Genomic DNA, 12,244 nt, shown 5'->3' on the forward strand with positions numbered 1-12,244 from the left:
TTTCAGGATTCTTTGATGAACAGAAAGTTCAAAAGAGCAGCATTTATTTGAAATAAAAGTCTTTTGTAACATTTTAAATGACTTTACTAACACTTTTGATCAATTGAATGCACCATTACTGAATAAAGCATTCAATTAATAAAGAAATAATAATTTGAATAATAATGTAGATTCAGTTGAATTATGTGATATCAATTTTTGAGAATTAATTTACATATTAACAAGCAGTATCTCAATGGAAGTGCAGACACAGGATTCTCACATGATCCCCCAGATACATTCGGTCTAACAGCACAGCAACTTGGTGACGTCCAGCGATTTAATTACTGTCGGTATAAACTGTGAACGGCCCTTCAGTTATAGTACCAAACAGCCCACTGTAATCGGCTCCACGCTGTACTGTCTGCAGGTTTGTCTGTACCTGTCAAGCATGTCAGCCATTTAAACCATCTCAGTGTGAGCACGTATGCAGTCTCCAGTGAACACTGGCCTGTAAGGATGTGCTGTCAGGCTGTTTTCAGACTTCTGACATATGTTTTTGTCCCTGAGCCAGACTGTAACTCTCTCCCTCTCACACCATGCTTCATATTCATGAAGTTCTGCTGTATAAACACAGGCTAAAAAATAAGAACAGCCTCAAAACGAGCAGCTTGTAGTAGAGGGATGCTATTAGTTTCCCCAAACAATTAGACTTGAAATATTCACCTGATGGACGAAAAAATGGACAGAAAAAAAATCCTGTAGACCTAAGCCATATATAGAGACAGAAAATGTCACAAGGACATTTCACAACCGCTCAGAGCACCCTAGCAACCACATAATGCAATGGAAAGAGACTTTTCTTCAGCAGAAGACTTCAATTCATAAAAAATAACAGATTTTTTTTTTTAAATAAGGACAATGTCAATAAATTGTGGCAACGTGTACAAGAGGACCTTTTTTTTTAGAGTTTAGAACGCGATTGATATGACCCGTAGGCTACTTAAAAAAAAAAAAAACGATAATATATTGCAATGTATCGTGATGCTCACGCAAATAACAAATAAATCCTTTGGGCTCTCATTAACAGACTAATGGCTCTCTTTTGTCAATCTAAGTCATATTTAATCAATTTATTCATTAGCATGTGGATGTGCGAGCGAGCAGGGAGGAGGCCGGACGCTTCACAAAGAGTCGCTTGATTTGTTCTGGACAGGTGGCCGAGCCGACCAGTGGCGGATGCCGCTCTCGCAGAGAGCCCGCCCACAATGGCACTAAAGACGATTATGCAAATGCAAGACCTTTCCCGGAGACTTTCCCAGGAAGGGGAGCGCGCGAGAGCGAGGGGGATTGGAGGAGCGCGCACGTGAAAGGAGGGAGAGCTGCACTGCGGACGTCAGGCCGATTGTGTCTCAGCTGGTGAGAAGGATGAAAAAGGCTGTCTGAGACTGTGCATTCCAACGCTGCTCGAAGATGCATTTCCTGATGGCTGTGGCTGGTTTTTTGCAATCTCGACGTGGTTAGCAGAACATGGAGATAAAGCCACATCTGACGTGTCTGATGAGTGTCGCTGAGAGAGATTATTGGCACGATAATTACAGTTGACAGACGAGTGTCACAATCATGCTGAGAATAACTAGATTCAAGTGAAAAGAGGGAAATAATAAAACCTTTAATTACAGCCCAATGTGTCCATGGGGAAAAGAGGGATGGTGGGAAGAGAGAGAAAGAGTGAAGTGAGCTTTTAAAGCAATACACATTTTTGTTTCATTTTTGTTTTGTTTAATTTGAAGTAGGGTACTACAATAACTGACGGAAATAAAAAAGAATAAATACTAGATATGAATGTATAAAAAATACTAAAACTAAAATTGAAATGAAAAAAAATATATATGTATAAAAAAACTAAAAAACGTCTAAATATTAATAAAAACTATATTACTGATACTAAAATAACGCTACTGAATAAAATGAGGTAGGGCTGCATGATTTGGGTCTGATTAAAAACTGCAATTGTGATTTACAATTTTTTTTTTCAAATCTCCAAACTGAAAAACGTGTGGTACTTCTGCAAAATTATATATAGCTACTTCTTGCATGTTTCACAACACTTTTTGGTGCTAAAATGTTAATATATTATATCATTTTTGAAAAAAAAGGGCAAAACACACTAAACTCTTCCCTGATCTTAACCGTTTTATCATGACCCATGTTTCAGACTCTTATTGATTCCCTAGACTAACAAATATAAATTTCAAACATTATTAAAGAGAAATAAATAATCAGTTATAAAATAAGCCTATTAGTAGAAATAGCACCAATAAATACAAATCAATAAAGATACAAACAAAGTAAAGAGTGTTTTAAGGTTTTTTTTTTCAGGTAGGTCCAGTATTCAGGTACAGAAATTGAAAAAATAAATAAATAAATAAATTTATATATATATATATATATATATATATATATATGAAGAGTTCAGATGCAAAAGCCTCTAAGTGCCATTTGAAATTTTCTTCTAGAATGATCATTTTTATCAAGCTTGTATATTTAAGTTCAGTGATTTCACTTAAATGGCAATGATAATTACCTATTAATTGTTATTTAAGTGAAATTACTGAACTTAAATATACAAGTTTGATAAAAATCATCATTAAAGAAGAAAACTTCAAATGGCATTTAGAGGCTTTTTCATCTGAACTCTTCATATATAAACAAAGTCTCTTTGTCTTTTGTTGTTTGATTAACATTAAGGACAGCAACAGATTTATTATGCTGCTGTCACAATAAAATTTAACGAACGGATCCAATACACAGACACGTTTTCTTTCTCGGACGTTTACGTTCACTTAAGACAAAGCTGACTGTGTTTACGAGGATTTTTTACATAAGTTTGGGTGTATTTAAGATGTAAATGAACTCATTCAGTATTCACACACAATATGAGAGGTGGCTTTCCGTTCAGCATGCGAGTACCGAATTGAGTTCTCGTTCTTGCACATTAAAGCGCGCACAAAGGAATTGATAAGCGCAATTAAAATGTTAATTGTATATGAATTATGTATAAGATTCCTGACCTTAAGTACCCAATTCCAGAATTAAAATATATTTTTGATTCCCAACCTTAGTCATATTTTTATGCTCAATCAATACAAAGTCTTCAAATATCTGCATCTGTAATTAATGCGCAAGAAAAGGGAATAAAACTAGGTGTTTTACAGCCACTATCGTGGTCATCTCTGCTGGAAACTGCAGTAAATATAGTTACGTTTTTGGAGTAAAATGCAAGTAGAGGCATGTTTTCCCAGTGAGCCCATCTCACAGGTCAACACACAAGTGCATTCACACACACACTCTCGTCGCACACACACAGACAAACCAACTCTGTGGGATCTGATGCCTGCAGACTCAACTATAATCCTGTATTTACCCTCAATATTTACATATGCGCATGCAAATAATCTCCCTAAACCGCTCAAGAAGTTTTTTCAACCCTCAATGATTTGTGGTTGGTGCCTAAGCAAGTCTAATATTGAGTTTGTTCATACATTGCTCACTGCCACCATGTTAGCCATGGCTGGACTTATGATCTTCATATTATAAATGTCTCAAAGGTTCAAAAGCCTGGTCTGCTCCTGCTGGACATGCCAAATATGGACCGAATTTCACATTCCCACTGGAAGTCCTCACAAATGAAGACATTTAATTACATTGCCAGCACAGGTTGTGCAAATGCAACCAAATCTGTGGGAAAGTGCTGGAGATGTATGGGAGGAACCGAGAAATAATGCAACTGTGAGACTGTGGGAGACTGAAAGGGAGAAAGGAGAAATAGAGAAGACTATGTGGCTATTGGTTAACATCGACAAATTATCATTATACATTAGCATTATCCATCATCTAGGCTAATAAATAGGGTTGGGTATCGAGAATCGATTGGAACCGAGACTAACTTTTCGTTTTTCCCGAAATCGTTCAAAAGTTAAAATTTCGATTCCTAGTTTCGATATTCGCAGTCCGCCGAGCAGAAGAAGAAACCGCTGAACAACACCAACGAAGAAGCGTCTACCGGAAGTGTTGGCATAACCACGCGAGTCGAACATGAGTGGCTTACGTCGGCGATCCAAAGTGTGGCTTCACTTTTCTAAAAATAAAGAAATCTCGGCAAAATGCAAAATTTGTGACAAAAGGAGTATTTTTACAGAAGGAGTATTTCCTTCAGAAAGGAGTATTTCCTTCAGAAAGGCCGTTGGTTAGCAAGGTTAGCTAAACTTTTTTGACCCTGCCTCTTAAAAGAATCGGAATCGAGAATCGTTAGGAACCGGAATCGAAACCGGAATCAGAATCGTTCAAATTCAAATGATACCCAACCCTACTAATAAATAATGATAACCAACTTGGCTATAGAGTTCAACAGTGCACGCTCACTTTTTAAAGGACGCTGGTTCCGGAAGTATTTGAAAACCGAACACAAATAATCCCATGAACTGCGAACAGCATAATTGAATTTAAATGGTTAGTTAAGGTTTTAGGGTTAGTTAAATGGAAGCTCAAGCATGTTTGCTTGACGTGCGAGAACCAATGAGGTTCTTTCTCATGTGTTATGCAGCACGTTTGAGCTTCCGCAAGAACCAATGAGGTTGGTTATCACACGTCAATTTCCATAGAGAGAAAATGAATTTTTACTTCCAGAAACTTAGCATTACCAAACAGAGAGCCTAAGTCCCTCCCCTTCCGGTTGACCACCAAGGGACCTTATTTCGGAAATATATTGTATGGTAGTCAATGGCGAGAGACTACAAATATTTTGATCTCGTTTGAATTGTGCCCTGAATTACACATATGATGTTTGTCAATTTAAAAGATGCATTTTAAAGTAAAGAAAGTTGCAGTTTGATGTAAAACCGTTGAGGTATGAGAGTGAAAATACTTAATTACAAAGACTACAAACCTCAAAGACGCACATTTTCTCTCAATGAATGAAGCTAACTTTACTGAGGCTAATGTCTGTCATTGTTTCTACAGTCTTACGTTATAATCGTAACGTTACGCCGTCATGCCTGAGTGTTTTGTACCAGACTGCACACACACGAGCAGCGAATCTTGCTCGTTGTTTCGCTTCCCGGGAGATCATTGAGCGATTTTCACATAAAACTAAATGTTACTCTTCTGCTTTATGACAAACTGCGACGTTTTTGACGTTCAGAATTATCTTTTAAATTGACAAACATCATATGTGTAATTGAGGGCACAGTTCAGATGGAATAAAAAGATAAGTAGTCTCTCGCAATTGACTACCACACATATTTTTTCCAAAATAAGGTCCCATGAGCCGGAAGCGGAGGGGCGGGACTTAGGCTCTCTATAATCTGTGTAGCCTAAATGACATCATCAGGAAAAGACCAAATTATTATCATATGATTGTTATATGATTATTATGATTTCAATGAAATAGTGTTGAAATGCTCATATTGTAGGACTGCACACTTTGAGGAAAATAAACATTGTTCCTTAAAATGCGATTTAAGTTCCAAGTTTGCTGTGCTAGTCTCTAGGGCTGCACATTGTCCGATTACAAAATGACTATTTAAAAATAGTAAATTTAAATTAAATTTAAATAATATATTACAAATAAAATAATAATAAAAAAGTACTATTTTTTATTTATTTAATTTTACAGTACAACTCAAAGTAAAACTGAACCGAAAACACTCCAACCCAAAATATGAGAAGTAATTGGGATGCTTGACTTATTAAACGCCACTAATTAGTATGATATCAGTTACATGAGAAAATTTGCCAGCTGTAGATCAGGTACGGAGCTCAAATGTGTTTGGAGATGTGTGTCAGGCATGTCTTATGTATTGCGCAGCATGCTGTGAGTTCATGCGATATGTCAGGCAGAGTGAAGTCAATCTCTCTCTCTCTCTCTCTCTCTCTCTCTCTCTCTCTCACACCCCTGCACTCACTCCTCTTCCAATCTCTCGCCCTTCATCCTGTCATCCTGTCTTTTCTCCGCATCAGGAGCCAGCAGCACACGGGCAACTCATTAGAGCCGAAGAACAGAAAGAAAGACAGAGTACGTTTCTCCATCTGTTATGCGCTATCCAGATACGCTCCAGTAGAAAAAGATCTAGTAATATCCATTTATTCTCCCTGCCAGCCCAAAGAGTCAAAACCAGGCCAAAGCAATGCTCCAACCTTTAGTACACTTGAAGAGCAGAAAATGTAGCAATAACATTTTGCTTGAATCCTGCTAAAACAAAACATAAGGCTGCTATGAAAACAAAATCTTTAAAAAAAGAAGTCATAATAATATGTTAATTTAGATTAAATGATTAATAAAATTTGATACTTTGTCTAAGCAAAATGCAAATGCAAATGAAAATACTATGCCTTTTTTGAGACCATTAGGATTTGTTGCACGGTGACTTTTTCAAAGACAATTCAATAACAATGACTTCATTCCAATGTATTAGTAGTTAAACTATATTTATAAAATGGTTCATTCCAATCCTTGATTCTGATTGGTCAATAGCGGCTGCTCCCGACACAGACGGCGGAGCTTCAACAGCTTGAACTCACACAGACATGCACTGAAAATTTCAAAAACGTTTAGCCTTTTATGTTCAAACCGGAGTCAGAAAGATGGAGAGAGTCAAGAAGTGACAACATGCAGAACGCCACGAGACATTTCTGATTGGTGAGTTGATGAATTTATGAAGCTGATGTGGAGTTAACTATCTTCTAGTCATTGACCAGCATGTTCTGTCATGATAATCTATAAATCGGGTTTCCGGGGTTGGGGTTGTTGATGTCACTAATCTGGGACGAATTTCGTATAGTCCCTACCAGCCGTTTGCTGTAGTCCTTAAAAAGCTAATTTCTTAAAAAGAAAATATCTCCCTTTGCTTTGAACTTTGAGCATTGCAACTTTGCAGATGTTGTTTACGCTCAAAAAGCAACACTACACACTAACTAAATTTAGATAAATGAAATCATAATCTACCACCCATTTAAGGGGTTTTCCGTGCCTATAGTCATCTGTCAGTTGCTCTTCGCTCTCAGTGATTACGAATTTGAGTCCTTTCAATGTAAAAGTCTTCTCTACTGACTGACTCACTCATAAAGTCAGTCTTTGCCACCAGCTATTGGCCAAATAACGTATCTAACGTCTGTTGCTGGTTACAATCAGGGACTATTTTTTCCAGCGGAAGGAAGGCTTTTAGGGATTTCTCTTCATGAAAGTAGCATATTTTTCGGCTTTAATATTTGTATTGTGCGGTAACCGTTTTATAAAAGCAATAAGGTACTTAAGGCTAGTACTGTATAGTGAATAAGTCACGGCTGAAGGAGTTGCAGGCAGGACGTGAACAACGCTATTCAGCCGTGACTTAGGGCCCTCTCACACCTACTTTGCTTGGTCCGGATTTTCAGACTTTTCAGTTTGATCCAAATCAAAATTAAAGGTGTGAAACCTACCCAGGACCAAGGTCCGGACCAAACAGACAAAATTTGGTCAGACAATAAGAGGTAGTCTCGGTCCGGATCAAACTGAACAAAGGTTTGGTTCGTTATAGTGCGAAAGCATTCAGACCATTGCAGTCTTCTCCTTTCCTGCCAGGGACGATAACATTTTCACACAACGAGGACGTTCATTTGGCGAATTTGAACTAGCTTCGAGTATAGTTGTTGCTGCAGGTACTAATGCCGTAATAACAGTATAGTGGCAACGATATGCGATATAAATTCTTGTCAAAGTTTTTTTTTTTAAATTATTATTCTTGTCAAAGTTACCTGCCGAAATTGACAACACGCTGACGCCAGAGTCAGACGCACGTCCGTTTACAAACCAATCAATGTCAAGATGTAGCCCACATAGATGATGACGACAGGACGCAAGTTTGTCATGTAAAGTTCTTTAGTGCTAAACCAAAACTTACCCAAGGTTTAAAATGCATCAAAACATGACCTTTGGTTCGGACCTTGATGTGGACTTTCAGGTGTAAAAACGCCCGTACAGCACAGCCTCTCGTAACGTATTGCTTAAATAAGAGCTGCACAATTCTGGATTTTAATAACTAAAACAGATCACGATTCTCGCACATAGAAAACTAAATAAAATAACATGTAACATACTAGGTTATGACAAAATGTTAATTGCTGCAGTCTACTTAAATATATCTAATTAATTTAAATACATTTTTTAAATGAATGATTCAATGATACTTCACAACTGGATGAATCAGTGTTTTTGAACGAATCTATTGAATGATTCAATGACAAATACATTAAGTAACTTTTCTGGTGTAACAATGTAATTGGTACAATCTTTATTTGAAGTGTCAAGATACTTTGAAAAGGTGATTTACTCTAGTTTGATATCGACAATAGACTTCGCTGTTTACATCCGAACTATAAACTTGTATCCCAGTACAGAAATAATGATACATGTGCTGCATCATGTATACATGACAACTGCTCTCCCTCTCTCGGCAGCACTGTACGCAAATTTAAATTTTCCACTGCAATCATAGGCTACTTGTCAAAGGTTTAAAGTTTTCACCATTGTACACACAGTAGTGCTTGTTGTAATTAATTCAATTCATTATTAGTTGTTATTGTGTCCAGATAGGAATCATAATTGAATTACATGAAAATCTAGGTTAAACATTTTAATTTAATTGAGCTTATGTTAAAAATTCCAGGTAGAAGAAAAGGCTTAAATGTTAAGGTAACACACATACAGGTTCCTCACTGTCCCTCTAGTCTACAGTGTGGACGTTTCCCTCCCAGCGGTGATGCAGAATGTCTTATCACAGTCGTGATGGTGGTCGAGTCACTCCGAGTGCTGGCTGAGCTCTACAGGATAGACTGACTTCAGCTTGAAAGCCACACCTCCTCTCTTCCCCTCTCTTCTTTAAGAAACAAGTGTTCCTCTGTTCAGCGGGCCTGGGCAATAAAACAATGTTTATTTGTGTGGACAGCTGCACAGCGCGGCGAGTTCATGTGTGAGCCATGAGTAGGCCAGCATGCCAAGTGCGATAAAGTATAAAAGACTGGACTGAGTTTGAGAAACGCTTCATGAGCCTGAACCTCAAGCTTACTTTTAGTCATTTGAAATGAAAACTGGTCTGTTCAAAGAAAAAGGCAATTAATTAGCCTATCAAACCTAATCAGTTTAGGAAAACATCAGATTGTAGTTTGTTTTGGTAGTATGACTGAAAGCTAGCATGACTTCGTCATACTTATATTATAGTCAGAATGTGAGTCTGTACTGCTCCGTAGGGCTTTGATTATGAGGCGTGTCCAAACCAGAAAAAAACCCCTGCACAACCAATCAGAGCAATGCTGAGCTATGCATAGTTGTCAACAGAACTCAACTGCACGCATGCTTAAAGTAGTAGTAAAGTAATGAGTGTTGCTTCTTTTACTTGGTCCTCCATGAGTGCGACCAAAGGAGAAACCACAACGACCACAGGGCTTTCATTATTGTACGACTCTTCTTCTTAGCAACCATTGGAGCCAGCTGATACAGTCGATTAAACTTTTGCCGAATCCCGTAGGGAGGATGGCAAACAAATCTTTCTGATCAACAAATGCCTTGATTGCAGTTCTCTGTTCGTCTTTTAAAATGAATGCGCTGTCGATTTCTTTTACAACAGATGCGATAGCGGAATCTATATAAATATTCTCCAGCTTCATCTCTGAGGGAAACCAGTTCAACCCAAGCGCTCTTTGATAAAGTGATTATTTCGTAAGTGCAGATCATCTGTCCATCATCGTATAAAGCCCGTCCTGCAATTTAATTGGCCCGACGATATCTGAACCGATCATAATTACTCCTCAATGGATCGAGTCCGGATTGAACTTCCCGACCAAAAAAATGTTGTGGGCGGGGTTCGGGCTGGCATCCAGGCTAACAGACAACGTCACCATGGCAACATCAGAACCATTTAGAAATATTCAGAATTATCTATTAAGCTGTTGTCACTTTAAGACCCGACACATGGATCCATTATACTATTACACATTCGTTTTCTTACTAAACTATTTACGTTTATAAAAAAAATTAAATAATGGACAGTATTTAAGAGAATTCTCGCCAAGACTGGCATTTTGACATTATTTTGTCTGTATTTGACTTTTTAGGCGCAATAAGCAGCAAAAATGAACCCAATGTGGCTGTATGTGCGCACACTTTGGGTGCGAGCACAAAATCTGCAGGATTATATAAAATTATGCACAAAACGCACAATCCCAGGGCCAAATTCAAGCTCTGTAACACCAACAACATTCATCAGGAGCAAATTAAACAAATGAGTGAGTGAGTGAGTGAGTGAGTGGATGTGGGTTTGTGTGTAACTTGTTGGTTTCAGTATAGATATGCATCAAAAAACTGACAAAATTTATATTTTTGACAACAACACTTCATTGCTTTTATTTAGTTCATTAATTTATTCATATGCCTTTTTTAAAGACAACAATTGAAAAATGGATATAAAATTCAACCCACCAAAGTGGCTAGTGACTGCGTTACACGCCACTGCTGAAATCCACCCCAATTTGTCGGGGGGTTAATGTCAAGCCATGGACGCATTTATTTCCCATATAAACGGACACACATACACAATACAGAGACATGCATGGAAACATACAATCGCGCAGAAACATTGTTAGTGCTGTCCTGTGGCTTCATCAAATAAATAAATTTGCAACAGAAAAGCTACATGACATTTCTCAGTATGGATGTTGTATTGTTGCGCTGCTGACGAACACTGTTGTAAACTGCACAGGCTTAGGTAATCCACACACACTTAACCATTAACCAATCTATCAATCTCTCTCTCCATCAGTCTGCATATCTGTGTCTCAATCAAGCCTCTGTTGCTTGCTCTAAAATGACGTTTTGGAATTAGCAATGGAGGCTTGCGATGAGATGCGCAAGGCATTAGTTCTACATACAAATTTCTCCTTACATGTTCATTATGATAATTTTATCAAATGAATCACATACGATCCTATTAGCCTATTATTTAGGGTAAAAAAAAAAGATTTGCTTGAAGAAGCTGGTGTTTTGAGAGGCTGAACGCCACTGCAGCAGACAATATCTTGCAATATTAAGGTTAACATCTAATTCTAATTGATCGTTCATTAAAATGAGGATCAATAATGGGATTTTGTGTAAATCGATAGCCCCACTGGTGTTAAGAAAATCCATATTGAGTATGTAACAGGTTTCCATAAACAATATAAGCTCAAAAGAGGTGATTATTTCCAAAAGGCACATAGTCTAGGCATACTACTTTAAATGTAGCCTACAATGAATTTTCAGGATTCGTCATTCGCCCAGTGGATTATGGGAAATGTCATTCATTAAAACCGAAACGATGAAACTATTGAGGCATACGATACAATACAAGTTAAATATTTACAAGACCACAAAAAACCTGCCTGCAAAATCATTAACTAGACAACAACTGATGTTATATGAAAAGCTCAGTTATGAAAGTCCATTATGAAAACCGCCAAGTCACAAAGAAAGTTATGCAAACATTTCTGAATGTTTGGGGTCAAAGTTCAAGTCCCTATGAACCTTATCATCTAGAACACTCACAAGCAGATGAGCTACTTTTGTGCAGTTCTGAAATCTACCAAACTGTCATAAAGCCCAAATACTCGCCCAAGTGTCGTACATCTGGTGCATGTGTGTGTTTGCACTTCTTCAATATGACCATGTGCCATTTGCATTTATAGCATTAATGTGTGCAAGATGATCCAGCGTATTAAATGCTTAACAGCAATGTACCTTTTTATTTGGAACTTGATGGCCATGCAAATACATTTACCGCAGTATTAACATTAAAGCCAAATCTTACAGGTTGTACAGCTATCACATCATGTGCACCATAATACTGTCTCATTAAGTGCTGGGACCACCAAGTAATGTGTGTAAATGCACACACAAGACCATGTGGCATGAGCACACAAAATATGAGCTCCTAATCCAACGGTTAATAATCTGTGGCATATAATCTCAGGATCAGTGTGCATCCATTCACCTCTTTCGACGTAGCGTTTGCGTGCCATCCGACAAATGTCATCCCTGTTCTTTTATGCCGTGAATGCAGCATAAAATTACTTTAACACTTGTGCACACAGATAAAGCAAACTCTGAGCATACTTCAAACAGCAGGACATTTAGAGGTCAACCAAGACCAGACACATTTCCTCGAGATTTCATTTTAGTTTAGTTAAACTATAAAAC

At 37.7% G+C, this 12,244-nt stretch overlaps 1 protein-coding gene across 2 annotated transcripts in view; it reads right to left on the reverse strand.

The window, feature by feature from the left end:
* Positions 1-12,244, reverse strand: part of fchsd2 (FCH and double SH3 domains 2) — a 116,036-nt gene that overhangs the window by 68,683 nt on the left and 35,109 nt on the right. The gene's annotated exons all lie outside the window — the stretch shown is intronic.

The sequence above is a fragment of the Pimephales promelas genome, chromosome 10, assembly GCF_988280905.1.
Source record: "Pimephales promelas chromosome 10, fPimPro1.hap1.1, whole genome shotgun sequence".
Taxonomy (NCBI): Eukaryota; Metazoa; Chordata; class Actinopteri; order Cypriniformes; family Leuciscidae; genus Pimephales; species Pimephales promelas.